This window comes from Pinus tabuliformis, chromosome 6 (assembly GCF_031772625.1).
Source record: "Pinus tabuliformis cultivar Carrire ecotype Pingquan chromosome 6, CPIR1, whole genome shotgun sequence".
Lineage (NCBI taxonomy): Eukaryota > Viridiplantae > Streptophyta > Pinopsida > Pinales > Pinaceae > Pinus > Pinus tabuliformis.
Window position 1 is genome coordinate 753,396,097 of NC_142292.1, and position 18,857 is coordinate 753,414,953.

General features: G+C 37.5%; 2 pseudogenes; both read right to left on the reverse strand.

The window, feature by feature from the left end:
- Positions 1 to 5,180: 5,180 nt before the first annotated feature.
- LOC149260925 (protein NRT1/ PTR FAMILY 5.10 pseudogene) lies at positions 5,181 to 6,497 on the reverse strand (annotated as a pseudogene).
- Positions 6,498 to 11,903: 5,406 nt separating this feature from the next.
- Positions 11,904 to 13,220, reverse strand: LOC149260926 (protein NRT1/ PTR FAMILY 5.10 pseudogene; annotated as a pseudogene).
- Between the last annotated feature and the right edge of the window lie 5,637 nt (positions 13,221 to 18,857).

The window sequence follows — 18,857 nt, forward strand, 5'->3', positions numbered from 1 at the left end:
AATTGCAGTATAGCTTTATGTGCTAAGAAAAAGGAAAATCAATAGTTTGTAGATAGTGGATGTTCTAGGAACAAGACAAGTGACCAGAAAATTTCATCTCAATAAGAAAACAAAAGGATGGAAATGTGACCTTTAGAGGTAGTGGATCTTCTAAAATTACTGATAAAGGCATAGTGAGTCTCATCAATGGCAAGGGAGAAGAAAAAAATGAAATGTATGTTGAAGGAATCAAACATAATATTCTAAGTTTCAGGCAAATATGAAATCATAGACATGATCATATCTTTCATTGCAAGGGTTGTGAGATAAGGAGATCATCTTCAAGAACGTTAGTAGGAAGAGAAGTAAGAAAAATAGATAATGTATACATTCTTAGTGAAATTCAAGAAGGGATATGTTAAATGAGTCAAGAAAATTAAAGTTGGTTATGGCATAAGTGTTTGGGACACCCAAGTTTTGATAACTTGGTGAATATTAGCATAACTTAAGGAGTAAGAAATATCCCCAAAATTTCAAAGCTATAGAATGTTACATGTGCACCATATCAACATGGAAAGCGAACCAAGACCAACTTCAAAGCAAAGGAATGTTCGACATCAATACCTCTAGAACTCATTCATGCAAATATGTGCAGCCCAATGTACTTTACGCCAACTTTACAAGGAGAATTGTACTTTATTTTATTTATAGATGATTGTACTAGAATGGTCTGGGTATTTTTCATAAGATATAAGTCAAAAGCACTAGATTGTTTTAAAACTTTCAAAGAAATGGTTGAAAATAAAAGTGAGTTGAAGATAAAATGCTTAAGAATATATATAGGTAGGGAATTTACATTATGTGAAATACATGGAATCAAAATGGAACTCTTTATTGCTAGGACTCTAGAACAAAATGGAGTAGTGGAAAGAAAGAACAGACATGTACAAGAAACTGCAAGAAATATATTGTTGGAAGTTGATTTACAAGCAAAATTTTGGAGGGATGCATCTGGGGTAGCAATATATATCATGAAAAGAGCTAAACTATGGGTAAACAATGATAAAAATCCATATGAACTATGGAAAGGAAGGATTTATTTTGTGAAACACTTCATAATATTTGGAAGAAAATGCTATATGAATATTAATGATGAATCTCTAGGGAAATTTGATTCATGTGTTGACAAATCCTTTGATACTCATTATGAAGAAAGGCCTACAAATGCTACAACAGTCGGTTGTGGAAGATAGTCGAAAGAATAAACATAAAGATAGATGAATATCTTCCAGATAAAGTAGTTCAAACCAATGAAAAAGACCATATCTTTGTAGATTCAGTGGAAGTTGGTACAAAAGAAGAGAAGGATCTAGAATATCATAGGGACCATCTCAAACACCATCAAATGTAAAGTTTGTATAAAAACATCATCTAGAAAACCAAATCATTAGAGATGTTGATTGAGGAATACAAACTTGAACAAAAATGAAAAAAACACCAAAAATGAATGATATTGCCTTACTCTCTGTTATCACAAAATCAGTACTAAGGGCTGCAGCCAAGCAAGATTTCATGTAACTCTTTCAACCAGACTTTAGACTAAGGATTAGCCTCCTTAGTCAGAGAGGGCTCTCTCACAAACTTTTGATAAAAATCATTCACAACAACAGATGGCTAACTCTTCACACATTCATGAAAACAAAGCTGGTTGGACACATATCAAATTGGTCTTCATTGGGCTATGGAGTCTCACACATTTAGTAAACAAAAGCACAGTCATTTCATGGAAGTCAAGGCTCTTTGCATTAGATGTTCAAACATACTTCACATAAACCACAACTTGCCAAACATACAGGAAGTCAGAGCATTAAAAATGAATTCTGAGTGATTATGCTATAACAAGGCTGTAAAAGAACATTAAGAGAATAAACCACCATCACATTTGAACAATATAATCCATTGAGAATCTTGAGAAGAAACAACCACTGTTTTACTATTACTGTAATAAGTCTTTACATTGGCCCAAATAAACTCTGTTTTTGTATAAAATCTCCAACCTCTATTACATCCTAATCTGATCCCTTTATAGGAATCTATTCCTCCCTCTCTAGAATGGGCTCGAAGGCCCTATTAACTACTCCTACATGCTATTTAACTAATTCATTAATTACAAACATGCTGAGCTGTAATTACACAAAATCCTAATCAAACTAAAACACTAATTCCATTCTCCTCGTATGCTTGATTCTTCTTGGATCCTTGACAGCTGTCCTCCTTCAGTTAGGCTGAGATGGCTGAGCTAAAGATGCAAGGAACGCTGACTTTGGATACCTGTTAGCGCTGATGGATCATTTATCATCAGGATCAAAACACCTATTTTTAAGGTCCCTGTCTCCTACCATCCTTCGAAAGTTCAGCAACATGTCCCAGCTCTTTTAATAACCCCAAGTATGGAATGCTGCCATGTTTCTGATGTGCTGTAAGTGGTATTGATAGACAGGTGTTTCTCTTCCTCAACTCCCGCTCACAGTATCACAATAGCTGCTCTTCGCTTAAAATCATCACCTACAGCAGTTTCGTAGCGCGCTACGAAACTGCTGTGTGATTTAAAGAAAACACAGTCTTCCTTTCATTCAAACCAAACTCACAATTGTCTGCGTTGAATTAGATACATTTTCAGTGTGATTCTCATTAATGCAAGTCATAACAATGAGCTTGACATCTTTGTTTTGGTGCCTTTAAAGATCTGGCTTTACCAATCATGGATAGAATCACCGCATCTTGCATTATCTCAGAAGGTTACTGTTCCACCATAGATAACTAGTCCTCCATTTTCTGACTATTCATCATTCCAACAAATGAATAACCATTTGTAAGTAATCCTGTTCAGCTGCCAGGCTTCAAATTGTCATACATCCTCATTGCCCAGTTTATTCTGATTAATGTGCACATGAGACTTCAAATCTGTATGCATAATACACCTAACCCATTGTTTGGTTGATTTCAATTATCATGCATATCTGGCATAAGATTAACATTCATAAGAAAACCAGGATTCTCTTTTGCCAGATTATAGTGTTCTGAGGCATATTTTGACCCACCATGTTTACCAAGTGGCATTGGTACAGGCATGCCAAAGTGCTCTGAGTTGACAACTTGCTGAGAACTAAGACTTGGCTCCTCAGTGCTCTTAACAGGAAATAGTACATGACTCTGACCATCTACTGACTTTTGATTATTATCGGACTTCAAAATTGCATCCGAAATATCCCCTGTCTTCTCTTCAGTCCTATTTAAAATTCCTGTGACCAGCTTCAAACAATAATGCTTCTTGGGAGACACAGTCATGAGCATGACACAGTGCTTTAATTCTTCAAGTTTTTTAGAGGTGAAATCCAATCTCTTGGTATCCTTAGCATATTCTGTAACATCAACCTGAACAACAAATTCATTTTGATCCTCTTCTACATGAGATTTTGAATCTGAGCAGATAATATTACATATCTTCTCTTCTACCTGATTAATACATTCTAAAGTGGATCATATAGAGCTCCAGCTTGATTCCACACTGCTCCAATACCGCCATAGCAAGCCAACGAGCAATTGGAGAAACATCCTCTTTTCCTCTACCCATGCAAGCTAACACCACCGCTAATAACTACTCTGGAATATCTACACTCTCATTTGTCTTCTGACATGCTTCTTGCAATGCTTGAAATGTCTTGAAGTTCTTTTTTAGTAGTGATAAGTTATCCTTTTGCCTAAAGATCACCCCTAAAATCTTATTCTTACAATTAAAACAGAGGCGAACCATGCCATCCCATTCATATAATATGACCGAGTATAGTTCTGAACATTTCCTGTAGGAGTAATGTCAAATTTCATATGTAGCCTTCCATCCACAGCTAAGTGTTGCTTGACCACATTTATATGTTCATGGTGGAGATCTTCGAAAACTTGTAACCGTTTTCTACTGCACACATCATACAGAGCAACATGTTTTGAATATCCACTAGCAAGGAAATAATTATCTGTTTCATTAATATGGACAGATGTTAATTTCTCAAACTCTTCATATGTGTAAGTGGCATGGTTTCTACAGCTGCTGCCTGCACCATATCTGGAAGGAAAAACAGTTGAGCGCATTCGGTTCACATCATACAGTTGTAATGTGCCATTGTCAGAGCCAGCAATAAGCTTGGAAGGGTCCTTGTTGAACCAACAGAGACCAAGAATACTATGATTTGCTCCAACTGACTGAACATGTCCGACAATTTTACCACTTTCATGGTTGATCACAACCACTTCCCCATCCAAAGTCCCGAAGACCTTCAAACTAGCATCAAATGGATGATACTCAAATTGTTTGGGCCGAAACTTCTGGTTTATCCTTAAGCATGTTGTACAAAACAATAAAAAAGTCGTCCTCCAATGTTGTCGACGGGCACAACCACAGCATAAAACTTGTATATAAGCAAACCATTTTCCTTTCCACTCATATGATGCTTGTAACCCAAACCATCAACGTTAAGTCATCACTGCAGGAAACCATTCTGTCTCCGGAAGAATTAAAAGATACCGCCCACACTGTTGATGTGTAGCCACTGACAGAATTTCCCAATGTTTGCGTGCATGCCCAGCCATCACCATCTTCTGCCCAAACCTTGATAGAATTATCATAACTAACAGAGACCAAAATGTCGCGATTAGGGCGTCACTGGACCATCCTGACATCCTGTGTATGGCCTTGCAGTACTGAAACACACTCGAACTCATTCCCTGGTTAAACATCCCAAATCCAGACAGACTTATCACGACCACATGTGGCAAGTAGCATACCAGACGCGCTCCAAGAAACACTTTTGACTTCATTTTCACGGCCCTCTAAGGAGGCAATGCATTCAAATTCACCACCAACATTTTCTAGATTGCAGTAGTTGCATCAAAACTTGTTGGTGCAGTTTTCTGGGCACGGTTCAAACGAATGTGGCCCCGATGTATATTTTAATGGATCCCAGGTGTCACCAATAATGGCAGCCTTGTGGCAATCAGAACCAAGTGATCAATTGTCTGTTGTTGACATATGCGTGCCAGGTATAAACCTATTCGCTCAGCTACTGAAAAGTAGGTTTCGAAAGCATCACAAATTTCACCGAATCTCTCACTCCATCATATTATCCTTTCCTTTCTTGAGCAACCACCTATGACAGAGAAATCGACATTCCCAGATTGAAACGCCGAAGTGTCCTTCTCTTTATCCTTGAACATGGTGTGAACATAAACATTATCATAAATACTCCTCGTTCATTCCCTGTCAAGTATCTTGCAATCGGAACAAAGATGCGGTCATATACAGGCAATAGTGGAATAATAGATAGGTCAATAATACTCTGTAAACTTGCAGGAGGGATCTCAAAATGTTTTCCAATCTTTCTATCCATTGTGGCGCCCTGTTTTGTGAAAAAGGTTGCAGATTGTGAAAAGAAAATCCCAAATGTCAAACATAACACCCAGATCGGTGACACCCCAAGAATAACTTTCACCTCTTCAACGTCTTGGACTGTGCATAGTCGTCAATTATGGGTTGTTTTGCATTCGTAGTCTAATTCATCTTCAACTGTGACTTTGTCAAGAAACTTAAACTGATCAGTAGGAAAATACCGTCTTCTCGACCCAAACTTCAAACCTTCTCTTTCTGCAGGGGCAGCTACTTTCATTTCTTCTTGGAAAGGAGTAGAAACATTCCACCTATGAAACGTTGCAACAAAGACATGAACAATTCGAGTGAGAGGACTACCGATGGGCAGTTTATGTCGGTAAAATCTTGTCCCACACGAGAAGGTGAACAGTGCTATCACCATTGTCACGGTAGGAATGCCAAATCCTAGACCCCATCCAACATTGTCCTGAATATAAAAGAGTACAGTGACTCCTAGAAGAGTACCAAAGCAAATACCCCAATACCAATAGTTGAAGAATGAACTTTTATACTTTTTCTCTACCGGATCACCGTCTTCAAATTGATCTGCACCAAATGCTTGTAGACAGGGTTTGTGGCCTCCTTGCCCCAAAGCAACCAAGTAAATTGAGAAGAAGAAAATCCCAGAGCGATGCAAACTCCTCACAGAGGCCGATAAAGTGACCAAAATTAAACCCAGCAAATAGATGACAAAACACGCAGCAATGGTCCGATATCGACCAGAATATGTATCTGCTACAAAAACTCCAACGAAAGGAAGCATGGACGCCACGCCTGACCAGGCGTTCACATTTTTTGCAGCAATAGCAGTGCTTTCATTCAGAACATCTGTAAGGTAAGTAACCATGTTGGAAAGAATGCCTGCATAGGCTAGCCTTTCTGCTGTCTCCACTCCAATTATGAAAAGTGATGCTTTCCATCGGCCAGTATGAGCTCTCCTAACAGAGCGTCCACGGAGATCAACTGATCCATATCCAACAATACCAGTGAATGAAGATGAGAGATCCTCTTCCATTGTTGTTTGCTCAGATAGTTGCTGTTGATCCCTTTTCCGGCAAAGAAAAACAAATGTCAACTAGGTGTTTATGTTCTCTGTCGGTGGAGGAACTAATGCACGAACAACTGGTAATGTTTATTAAATCTGTAACATTTCAAAGCTCATCACTGACACGTACACAATCCCACAACAATGTAAACCTTGATATCTTCAATCTTATCTGAAAGATCTGACATTAGACCTTTAAGCAGATCAACCTCATCCACAGCCGTTGTAGCCCGTGTACAATAGGCATGATAGGATTTGAGCCTCCACTGAAAACTCGAATAAATCCCCAATTTCGTAGCAGCTACGAAATCACCTAAACAGGTAGCGCTGCGAAACTGCTAAAAAAGAATTCATGCGCTACGAAAATACCCTGTCTTTAGGCTAGGCTAAAATAAAAATAAAAATTTAAGCAACAGAATTTTCAGTGATAACAGTGTCTCCACTTGGGATAGTGTGCCCTTGTGGTACACTAAGAACTCGCAGGTCCAGTGCCTTACCCATTTATGACAAACAGAAATTTGCTTAACAAGCATGACTGTAGGAGAAAGAAAGCTACATCTACTGAAAAATGCTCAGTTAACCTTGAGCTTATTTGTATTTACCTATACCTACCTACTCTAACAATTCAATTTCCTTCTGCTCAATCAATATGAAATTTCCAATGTAGCCAATCCTCTGCTTTATCTGATATTTGATTCCTTTGACCGCATCGGAGTTCAGAGCTAATATGATAGTCTGATGACCGCTGCCACTGAATTTGCCTCTGATCTTCTTTGAAAAACTGAAATACTGGAGAGTAAAACTCTTCCATGTAATCAGCTACAGGATCCCAGAATACATGATCAACTTGTTTTTCCTTGTAACTTTCCAGCTGTGCAAACTGATCTTCAACCACAGTGTTCAGTTCCTCAATCGTGAAAGAGAAAGGAACCAGCATAGTCTCCTTGCGTTCTGCCATAGAAAACTTCTGAGAATAATGATCATGATCATGAAAACTGTATGCCTGAATTTGTCCTTCTAAATCTTCAATTTCGTTTTCAAGGTCCTCAGCAAATTCATCCAAAAATCTCATCCTATCCTCTGCCTTGCAGTCAAAAGATTTTAGATATGAGGATAATGACAAAGAAAAAGATTCATTTGTTTCTTCTTTACTATGATCATCATTCCATTGTTTGAAACCTTCAACTGAGGGAGAGTCTGCCACCAACTCTGACCTATCTATCCATTCCTCCAAAAACATGAGCCAAAAGTCTTGAAATGACTTAATGGATTTGGCAGGAAAGCATTCAACCCACTGTTTGCACTTCCCTTGAAGTGAATCATAGAATAAACTTATACAAACATCCTCATGTTTAACTCTCAGAAGCTCTAAAAATTCAAAAAAATCTGATATATGCTTCAAGGTTAAACTCAAATCTTCTCCGTTGAATTTGGGACCATTCCTTAGAAAATATGCATCTTTGGGAAAATGATTTGGGAAACCATGAATTCCTGAGAAATCTATACATGCATACCTTGAACTAAGAATGGCAGCTTCTGGGTCTTTCATAACTCCAGTGGAATCACGATGAATGTATAAACCTTGAATTCTTCAACAATGGAGTCGCCAAGGTAGTTTTGCAGCCTCGAAAATCATTTTGAACTCCTGCTACCTTCAGAAATCCAATCTTCAAATTTCGGGAGAGAGTAAGCTTCAGGCTCCCGGCAGACGCACCAAAATGTTATCACAAAATCAGTACTAAGGGCTGCAGCCAAGCAAGATTTCATGTAACTCTTTCAACCAGACTTTAGACTAAGGATTAGCCTCCTTAGTCAGAGAGGGCTCTCTCACAAACTTTTGATAAAAATCATTCACAACAACAGATGGCTAACTCTTCACACATTCATGAAAACAAAGCTGGTTGGACACATATCAAATTGGTCTTCATTGGGCTATGGAGTCTCACACATTTAGTAAACAAAAGAACAGTCATTTCATGGAAGTCAAGGCTCTATGCATTAGATGTTCAAACATACTTCACATAAACCACAGCTTGCCAAACATACAGGAAGTCAGAGCATTAAAAATGAATTCTGAGTGATTATGCTATAACAAGGCTGTAAAAGAACATTAAGAGAATAAGCCACCATCACATTTGAACAATATAATCCATTGAGAATCTTGAGAAGAAACAACCACTGTTTTACTATTACTGTAATAAATCTTTACATTGGCCCAAATAAACTCTGTTTTTGTATAAAATCTCCAACCTCTATTACATCCTAATCTGATCCCTTTATAGGAATCTATTCCTCCCTCTCTAGAATGGGCTCGAAGGCCCTATTAACTACTCCTACATGCTATTTAACTAATTCATTAATTACAAACATGCTGAGCTGTAATTACACAAAATCCTAATCAAACTAAAACACTAATTCCATTCTCCTCGTATGCTTGATTCTTCTTGGATCCTTGACAGCTGTCCTCCTTCAGTTAGGCTGAGATGGCTGAGCTAAAGATGCAAGGAACGCTGACTTTGGATACCTGTTAGCGCTGATGGATCATTTATCATCAAGATCAAAACACCTATTTTTAAGGTCCCTGTCTCCTACCATCCTTCGAAAGTTCAGCAACATGTCTCAGCTCTTTTAATAACCCCAAGTATGGAATGCTGCCATGTTTCTGATGTGCTGTAAGTGGTATTGATAGACAGGTGTTTCTCTTCCTCAACTCCCGCTCACAGTATCACAATAGCCGCTCTTCGCTTAAAATCATCACCTACAGCAGTTTCGTAGCGCGCTACGAAACTGCTGTGTGATTTAAAGAAAACACAGTCTTCCTTTCATTCAAACCAAACTCACAATTGTCTGCGTTGAATAAGATACATTTTCAGTGTGATTCTCATTAATGCAAGTCATAACAATGAGCTTGACATCTTTGTTTTGGTGCCTTTAAAGATCTGGCTTTACCAATCATGGATAGAATCACCGCATCTTGCATTATCTCAGAAGGTTACTGTTCCACCATAGATAACTAGTCCTCCATTTTCTGACTATTCATCATTCCAACAAATGAATAACCATTTGTAAGTAATCCTGTTCAGCTGCCAGGCTTCAAATTGTCATACATCCTCATTGCCCAGTTTATTCTGATTAATGTGCACATGAGACTTCAAATCTGTATGCATAATACACCTAACCCATTGTTTGGTTGATTTCAATTATCATGCATATCTGGCATAATATTAACATTCATAAGAAAACCAGGGTTCTCTTTTGCCAGATTATAGTGTTCTGAGGCATATTTTGACCCACCATGTTTACCAAGTGGCATTGGTACAGGCATGCCAAAGTGCTCTGAGTTGACAACTTGCTGAGAACTAAGACTTGGCTCCTCAGTGCTCTTAGCAGGCAATAGTACATGACTCTGACCATCTACTGACTTTTGATTATTATCGGACTTCAAAATTGCATCCGAAATATCCCCTGTCTTCTCTTCAGTCCTATTTAAAATTCCTGTGACCAGCTTCAAACAATAATGCTTCTTGGGAGACACAGTCATGAGCATGACACAGTGCTTTAATTCTTCAAGTTTTTTAGAGGTGAAATCCAATCTCTTGGTATCCTTAGCATATTCTGTAACATCAACCTGAACAGCAAATTCATTTTGATCCTCTTCTACATGAGATTTTGAATCTGAGCAGATAATATTACATATCTTCTCTTCTACCTAATTAACACATTCTAAAGTGGATCATATAGAGCTCCAGCTTGATTACACACTGCTCCAATACCGCCATAGCAAGCCAACGAGCAATTGGAGAAACATCCTCTTTTCCTCTACCCATGCAAGCTAACACCACCGCTAATAACTACTCTGGAATATCTACACTCTCATTTGTCTTCTGACATGCTTCTTGCAATGCTTGAAATGTCTTGAAGTTCTTTTTCAGTAGTGATAAGTTAGCCTTTTGCCTAAAGATCACCCCTAAAATCTTATTCTTACAATTAAAACAGAGGCGAACCATGCCATCCCATTCATATAATATGACCGAGTATAGTTCTGAACATTTCCTGTAGGAGTAATGTCAAATTTCATATGTAGCCTTCCATCCACAGCTAAGTTTTGCTTGACCACATTTATATGTTCATGGTGGAGATCTTCGAAAACTTGTAACCATTTTCTATTGCACACATCATACAGAGCAACATGTTTTGAATATCCACTAGCAAGGAAATAATTATCTGTTTCATTAATATGGACAGAGGTTAATTTCTTGAACTCTTCATATGTGTAAGTGGCATGGTTTCTACAGCTGCTGCCTGCACCATATCTGGAAGGAAAAACAGTTGAGCGCATTCGGTTCACATCATACAGTTGTAATGTGCCATTGTCAGAGCCAGCAATAAGTTTGGAAGGGTCCTTGTTGAACCAACAGAGACCAAGAATACTATGATTTGCTCCAACTGACTGAACATGTCTGACAATTTTACCACTTTCATGGTTGATCACAACCACTTCCCCATCCAAAGTCCCGAAGACCTTCAAACTAGCATCAGATGGATGATACTCAAATTGTCTGGGCCGAAACTTCTGGTTTATCCTTAAGCATGTTGTACAAAACAATAAAAAAGTCATCCTCCAATGTTGTCGACACGCACAACCACAGCATAAAACTTGTATATAATCAAACCATTTCCCTTTCCACTCATATGATGCTTGTAACCCAAACCATCAACGTTAAGTCATCGCTGCAGGAAACCATTCTGTCTCCGGAAGAATTAAAAGATACCACCCACACTGTTGATGTATAGCCACTGACAGAATTTCCCAATGTTTGCGTGCATGCCCAGTCATCACCATTTCCATCCTCTGCCCAAACCTTGATAGAATTATCATAACTAGCAGAGACCAAAATGTCACGATTAGGGCGTCACTGGACCATCTTGACATCCTCTGTATGGCCTTGCAGTACTGAAACATACTCGAACTCATTCCCTGGTTGAACATCCCAAATCCAGACAGACTTATCACGACCACATGTGGCAAGTAGCATACCAGACGCGCTCCAAGAAACACTTTTGACTTCATTTTCACGGCCCTCTAAGGAGGCAATGCATTCAAATTCACCACCAACATTTTCCAGATTGCAGTAGTTGCATCAAAACTTGCTGGTGCACTTTTCTGGGCATGGTTCAAACGAATGTGGCCCCGATGTATATTTTAATGGATCCCAGGTGTCACCAATAACGGTGGCCTTGTGGCAATCAGAACCAAGTGATCAATTGTCTGTTGTTGACATATGCGTGCCAGGTATAAACCTATTCGCTCAGCTACTGAAAAGTAGGTTTCGAAAGCATCACAAATTTCACCGAATCTCTCACTCCATCATATTATCCTTTCCTTTCTTGAGCAACCGCCTATGACAGAGAAATTGACATTCCCAGATTGAAACGCCGAAGTGTCCTTCTCTTTATCCTTGAACATGGTGTGAACATAAACATTATCATAAATACTCCTCGTTCATTCCCTGTCAAGTTTCTTGCAATCGGAACAAAGATGCGGTCATATACAGGCAACAGTGGAATAATAGATAGGTCAATAATACTCTGTAAACTTGCAGGAGGGATCTCAAAATGTTTTCCAATCTTTCTATCCATTGTGGCGCCCTGTTTTGTGAAAAAGGTTGCAGATTGTGAAAAGACAATCCCAAATGTCAAACATAACACCCAGATCGGTGACAGCCCAAGAATAACTTTCACCTCTTCAACGTCTTGGACTGTGCATAGTCGTCAATTATGGGTTGTTTTGCATTCGTAGTCTAATTCATCTTCAACTGTGACTTTGTCAAGAAACTTAAACTGATCAGTAGGCAAATACCGTCTTCTCGACCCAAACTTCAAACCTTCTCTTTCTGCAGGGGCAACTACTTTCATTTCTTCTTGGAAAGGAGTAGAAACATTCCACCTATGAAACGTTGCAACAAAGACATGAACAATTCGAGTGAGAGGACTACCGATGGGCAGTTTATGTCGGTAAAATCTTGTCCCACACGAGAAGGTGAACAGTGCTATCACCATTGTCACGGCAGGAATGCCAAATCCCAGACCCCATCCAACATTGTCCTGAATATACAAGAGTGCAGTGACTCCTAGAAGAGTACCAAAGCAAATACCCCAATACCAATAGTTGAAGAATGAACTTTTATACTTTTTCTCTACCGGATCACCGTCTTCAAATTGATCTGCACCAAATGCTTGTAGACAGGGTTTGTGGCCTCCTTGCCCCAAAGCAACCAAGTAAATTGAGAAGAAGAAAATCCCATAGCGATGCAAACTCCTCACAGAGGCCGATAAAGTGACCAAAATTAAACCTAGCAAATAGATGACAAAACACGCAGCAATGGTCCGATATCGACCAGAATATGTATCTGCTACAAAAACTCCAACGAAAGGAAGCATGGACGCCACGCCTGACCAGGCGTTCACATTCTTTGCAGCAATAGCAGTGCTTTCATTCAGAACATCTGTAAGGTAAGTAACCATGTTGGAAAGAATGCCTGCATAGGCTAGCCTTTCTGCTGTCTCCACTCCAATTATGAAAAGTGATGCTTTCCATCGGCCAGTATGAGCTCTCCTAACAGAGCGTCCACGGAGATCAACTGATCCATCTCCAACAATACCAATGAATGAAGATGAGAGATCCTCTTCCATTGTTGTTTGCTCAGATAGTTGCTGTTGATCCCTTTTCCGGCAAAGAAAAACAAATGTCAACCAGGTGTTTATGTTCTCTGTCGGTGGAGGAACTAATGCACGAACAGCTGGTAATGTTTATTAAATCTTTAACATTTCAAAGCTCATCACTGACACGTACACGATCCCACAACAATGTAAACCTTGATATCTTCAATCTTATCTGAAAGATCTGACATTAGACCTTTAAGCAGATCAACCTCATCCACAGCCGTTGTAGCCCGTGTACAATAGGCATGATAGGATTTGAGCCTCCACTGAAAACTCGAATAAATCCCCAATTTCGTAGCAGCTACGAAATCACCTAAACAGGTAGCGCTGCGAAACTGCTAAAAAAGAATTCATGCGCTATGAAAATACCCTGTCTTTAGGCTAGGCTAAAAATAAAATAAAATTTAAGCAACAGAATTTTCAGTGATAACACTCTCCATAATAGAACCAAAAAGTTTCACTCAAACAATTAAGGATCCTCATTGGACAAAGGCAATGGAAGAAGAAATGAATCAAATTGAAAAAATGAACATGGGAGCTAGTACCACATCCAAAGGATAACAATGTCATAGGAACCAAGTGGGTGGATAAGAAAAAATGAATGAAGATGGAAAAATCATTAGAAGTAAGGCAATATTAATGTGCAAGGATACACTCAAATTGAAGGAATTGACTTTGAAGAGAAGTTTTCTCCTGTTGATAGACTAGAGGATTTTCTTAGAATTTGTTTGTTCAAAACGCTTCAAATTCTATCAAATGGCTATGAAGTCATCATTTCTAAATGGAGATATAAAAGAAGAAGTACACATGGAACAACTGATGAGCCCTAGTATTGCAACAACAATGTTGTAACTCCCAAGGCTACCAACTTAAATGATCAACCCAGGGTTCATACAAACTTAAGAGGTATCGAAACTATATGTGTAGCATACAATGTGTCCTTCTATAATTTTATCTGATGTAATGGAGTGAATGTCATTAAATCAAAGCCTAAACTAATTGCAAAAATGAAAACATTACTCTATTTGCAAGAAATGGAAATCATACTTGCACAAATGTAAACACCAATCCTAATTGCAAGAAGTAAAGTTTATGCTATTTGCAGGAATGAAAAGTAATTGTCTATTTTCATAATGTAAACCTTGTTCTACTTGTAACAATGAGAATCATTAGTCTAATTGCAGAATGTGAAAAATAGCCTTGAAAAGAAACTAATCCTATGCAAGAACAACAATTTGTAATTGAAATCCTAAGAGAATGAATTCAAAGAAGTAGGCCTAATATACTTTGTAAAAAGGAAAGTCCTAAGTGGTGTTACCAATATTCTGGGGCAGATCTAGTCAAGTTGACACATGCTACAAAAGTGCTACATGAGTGCTAAAGGATTGCTACAGGAGTGACAAGATTTCTACAAGAGCGAGATAAATTTACAAATACCCAAGAAAATCAAATGAAAATGAGATGGGACAATTTTTTTTTATTAATTATAATTTCCTAAGACCCCATTCCAAGTGGAATCACTCCAAAATACCCTTGTTAACACGTTTTAAAAAATAGCAGAAACTTACTACTCTAAAAAATGGAAATTCAAGAATAAGTGAAAACCAAATCCCTAACGCAATCAATTGAAAATTCTATGGGGTAATTTTTTTTATTAAATTGATATTTTTTATGACCTAATACAAGTGGAATCAACTCAAATGAATCTCATTAACATGTTATAAAAAATAGCAGAAAATTACTATTATTTTGCTACAAGAGACTTCCAAAAATTCTAGATTTGTGAAATAATAAACCAATCCAAGTAGCTCAATGATGAATATGACTTTTCAAAGCTGTTATAAGGATGAAAAGTTATTATAAGGATGCATCATGCTTGTGAATTTGCAAATAACCTACAAAACAACTCACTTCAACCATTTAACCAATATGACCTACAACAAAAGAAGCATGAATAGTAAATGCAGAAAGAAGAGATGCAAGTGAAAAAAACATTCAAAGGAAACAAATAAATTGTATAAGAAGGATATGGGGCTCCTAGGATGGCCAATCCTAAGGAAAATCAGAGTCCTATGAAGGAAACCAAGCTCTAGAAGCTAAAAATGGCACCAAACTTCATTATTTAAATCAATCGAAGTACATCCCTGCTAAAATGAAAGTGGAGATGCTAAATAATAAGTTTAAACCACAAGAAGACTAAGAAATACACGCCTCTAGAGGAAAATTCGAATTGGTACTTACAAAAAGTGATGAGGAAGCATTATCCTTGAAAGGAGGCAATTTAACCCTCCAAAATCCCTCAAAAAGTGGATCTAGTTCCCAACACTAGGAATTTGCATTAAATGACAGGGAACACATTCCTAAATTTTCTTAATCAGTGGAGCTCCATAATTCATCAATAATTTCATGATATTTTTTTCATTTATTATCTAAGCTTGATCCTCCTATAGTAGGGAGAAAATCACTAGATTATCTAATCCTCCAAGTCTTCATGATCTTCCCAAAATTCTACAAAATAAATAATATTAGGCATATAATATGCAATTATCTCTAAACCTTCCTAAGAACATATTAAAGCTATAAAAAAATTGCTAAGTGTATAAGAAGAGATTTAATATAGCCTTTATGTACCTAGGAAAGGTTAAATGGGCCTTAATTTGTGTTTAATTTGGAGGCCCATCATATCGTCCTACTGAAACTGTTGCTCATCCTCTGAGCAACCTATCCAACATTTTGCATTGTTGTTATTATTTTATGACTTAGATGTCTTTTTATGCAATTTTCTTCTTTATCTCAATGGAATATGATTTGGATGACTGCTTGCATTGGATGGCTTCCATGGACAAACTTTCCATGGTGGAAAGTTGTACCTCCTTTTCCTGTAGTTGCTCCCTTAGCTGATTGTTTTCTAACTGTAGTTTCTCTTTCATGATAGACTCCCTTAGCATTAAATAATTCAATTCCTTGTTCATTTCTTGCACTTTTTTCTGCCATGAAGCCCACATCTTCTACTTCCTTGGATTTTTCAATTTGCATCCACTGGTGAGTTCTGCCTCTCTTTGTAATACATTTGTAATAGTATCCCATACCATGTTGTGGAGTGGGATCTTGAAGTCCTTGTGGACGTTCTCCGTCCTCTTGAGTTGTTGTTGTCCCTTCCTATAGAATTTTTTCTTCATCCTGTAGAATTTATTTTTTCACCTATAACATCTTTGTTTTCACCCTTCTCATTTCCTTTGAATATTTCCTTACTCCCCAAGGCTTTAGCAGTTGTTCTACACAAAATTTCTCTTCTTGTAACACTGTGATAGCTTCTTGTAGAAATTTTTTCCTTCATGTAGAAACTATGTTCTTCTTGTAGAAGTTTTATTCTTCCTATAGAAAATTTGTCCCTTCCTGTAGCAGCTAATATTTGCATGCCAAGAGGTTGTGGGTCCACCTTTTTTTTCTCTATTTTCTCATTGCATGTAAAATAAAATTACAGTGTTTTATTAATTGAGTTGGCCCTCACTTACCCCTTCACACTCCTTGTCCTCCATCATGACTAAATGATTACAACCCACTTTCTCAAGTCCTCTTCATTTTTGTCTTGTTCCTCTCCCACACATATGGGTGTCTTGGTAGAAAAATGAAGCTAATTGCTAGATAAGGCCGAGGTTGATCTACTACTAACTTTGGCTATAAAAAACCTTTTCCTTCATACACTTGCAATGTTTTTCAAGCTAATATAAGTGTGTATGCAAAGTTTAGAGGATTTCATACTAAAACCTTACCCTTGATGTGTTTTTGCAGGTGATATTGAGGTTGATGATATGACTGTTGAAGCTACCTTTGGTGGTCCTAAAGCTACTACTGATGATCCTGAAGCTGCATGTGATAATCTACAAGAGGTCCTATTGCTAATAGCCTTGAATATGGAGATGTTCTAGTTTTTTGTTGTTGTTTTTTTTTGCTTCACATCCCTGAATAAAATGATACTACTGAGATGCTCATGATGTGAGTTTTGTAGTTGATGATCGACTTGTTGATGATTGCATGAGGCTATTGGAACATTGAACAAGTTGTTGGAATTGTCTTTGAGGTAAAAAATGTCACTTTCATATATTGTTTTTCATTGAATGGAATCTTCTCATTGATGATTGAAGTTCCATGATTCATGTGATCAAAATATATGTTCCACCATGGATCAAATCCTGTTGTTGGAGATGAACAATGATCTTGTAGTAGCTTTGTAGAGGTGTTGTAGCTACTGAAAATTGAGGAAATGACTCTCCAATGTCTTCATGATGATTGGTTCTTCATTCTCGTGCTCTGAATTGTGGTCTTGTAAGGTAATTGCAGATTACTACAGGAATTTATTTCTTCCTGCAGTAGTCACAAAAACCATTCTATGACAATAATATCCTTTAGATAATGTTTCTAAAAGCACTAATACTTCATGATCAATCTATGGACAAGGATAAAAAACCTTGGTTGTGGTGAAAGTAATGAAAAAAGGGGTGAAAATGCGGATCTTTCATGGACAAAGATTATTTTTTGGATGGAGAAGTGACTAAATAGTGTGGATAGTGGATTATGGAGGTGTTCTAGACTTATTTTTTAATCCCCCCAAGGAAAAGATAGGATATGACCCCTCTCTATGTCGATCACAATCCTATAGAAATTTCGGTCACTCGTGTAGCAATTATGGAAAACTCTTGTAGTTGAATTATTTTATCCATGTATATCAAATGGTATATTGGATTGAACTAATTTTTTTTTAGCATGTTTCCATCATCCTTATGCACCTCCCCATAAAAAATCTTGGCCAATGAATGCACAAATCCTGAGAAAAAATAAAAATGGTTGTTGGTGATGAAGGCCAATTTCTCAAAAAGTGTTCACTGGAATTTGCTGAACTTTATTGAACATGTTACCATAATCCATATGCATATTCCCATGAAATAACTTGGCTAAATCGATGCATGGTTTTTGATATATGGTAAAAGAAATTTTTGCTCTGTGTCTTTTGATAGTCCTATAGCAAAACATAACCTACTTGTAGCACGTTAGGACAATGAGGAAAATTAATGGAAAAGTCTTAGGAATGATGGGTGGATGTTTTAAATGGATGAGGTTTCTATATTGGCATGTCCTTGGTCCTTTTTGAGCATTTTTCATAGAAGGTAGGAAGCCCAAGGTTGATTGTTTTTTAATTTTTGCTTGCCTCATTTCTCAATTCTTATTTTTCTCTTTTTGTTGCACTGACCCGCTTATTTTTCTTATGAAAGTGGAGGTGTACCTACATGAAAACACATATATGCAACTAGAAAAAGAAATAAAATTATTTCATACTTTTTTTCTATTTTTTCCTATTTTTTTCATTTTTTTCTTTAGGCCTACTAGTTGTCTCAATGAGATTTTCAACTAGTAGGTCTGTCTAGGCACCTCAGAAGAGGTCTTCACCTAGGATATTATTTCTTTTCTCTTTTTTGAAACCCGTTGACTGTCTCATGGAGGTTTTCAATCAATGAACCAATCTCAACCACTTCAAAAGAGGTTTTCACCCGAGATTTTATTATTTTCCTCTTCGTTTTTCTCTTTTTCCATTTTTTTTATATCCTACTCTACTTGAAAAGAAAAAAATCTCTT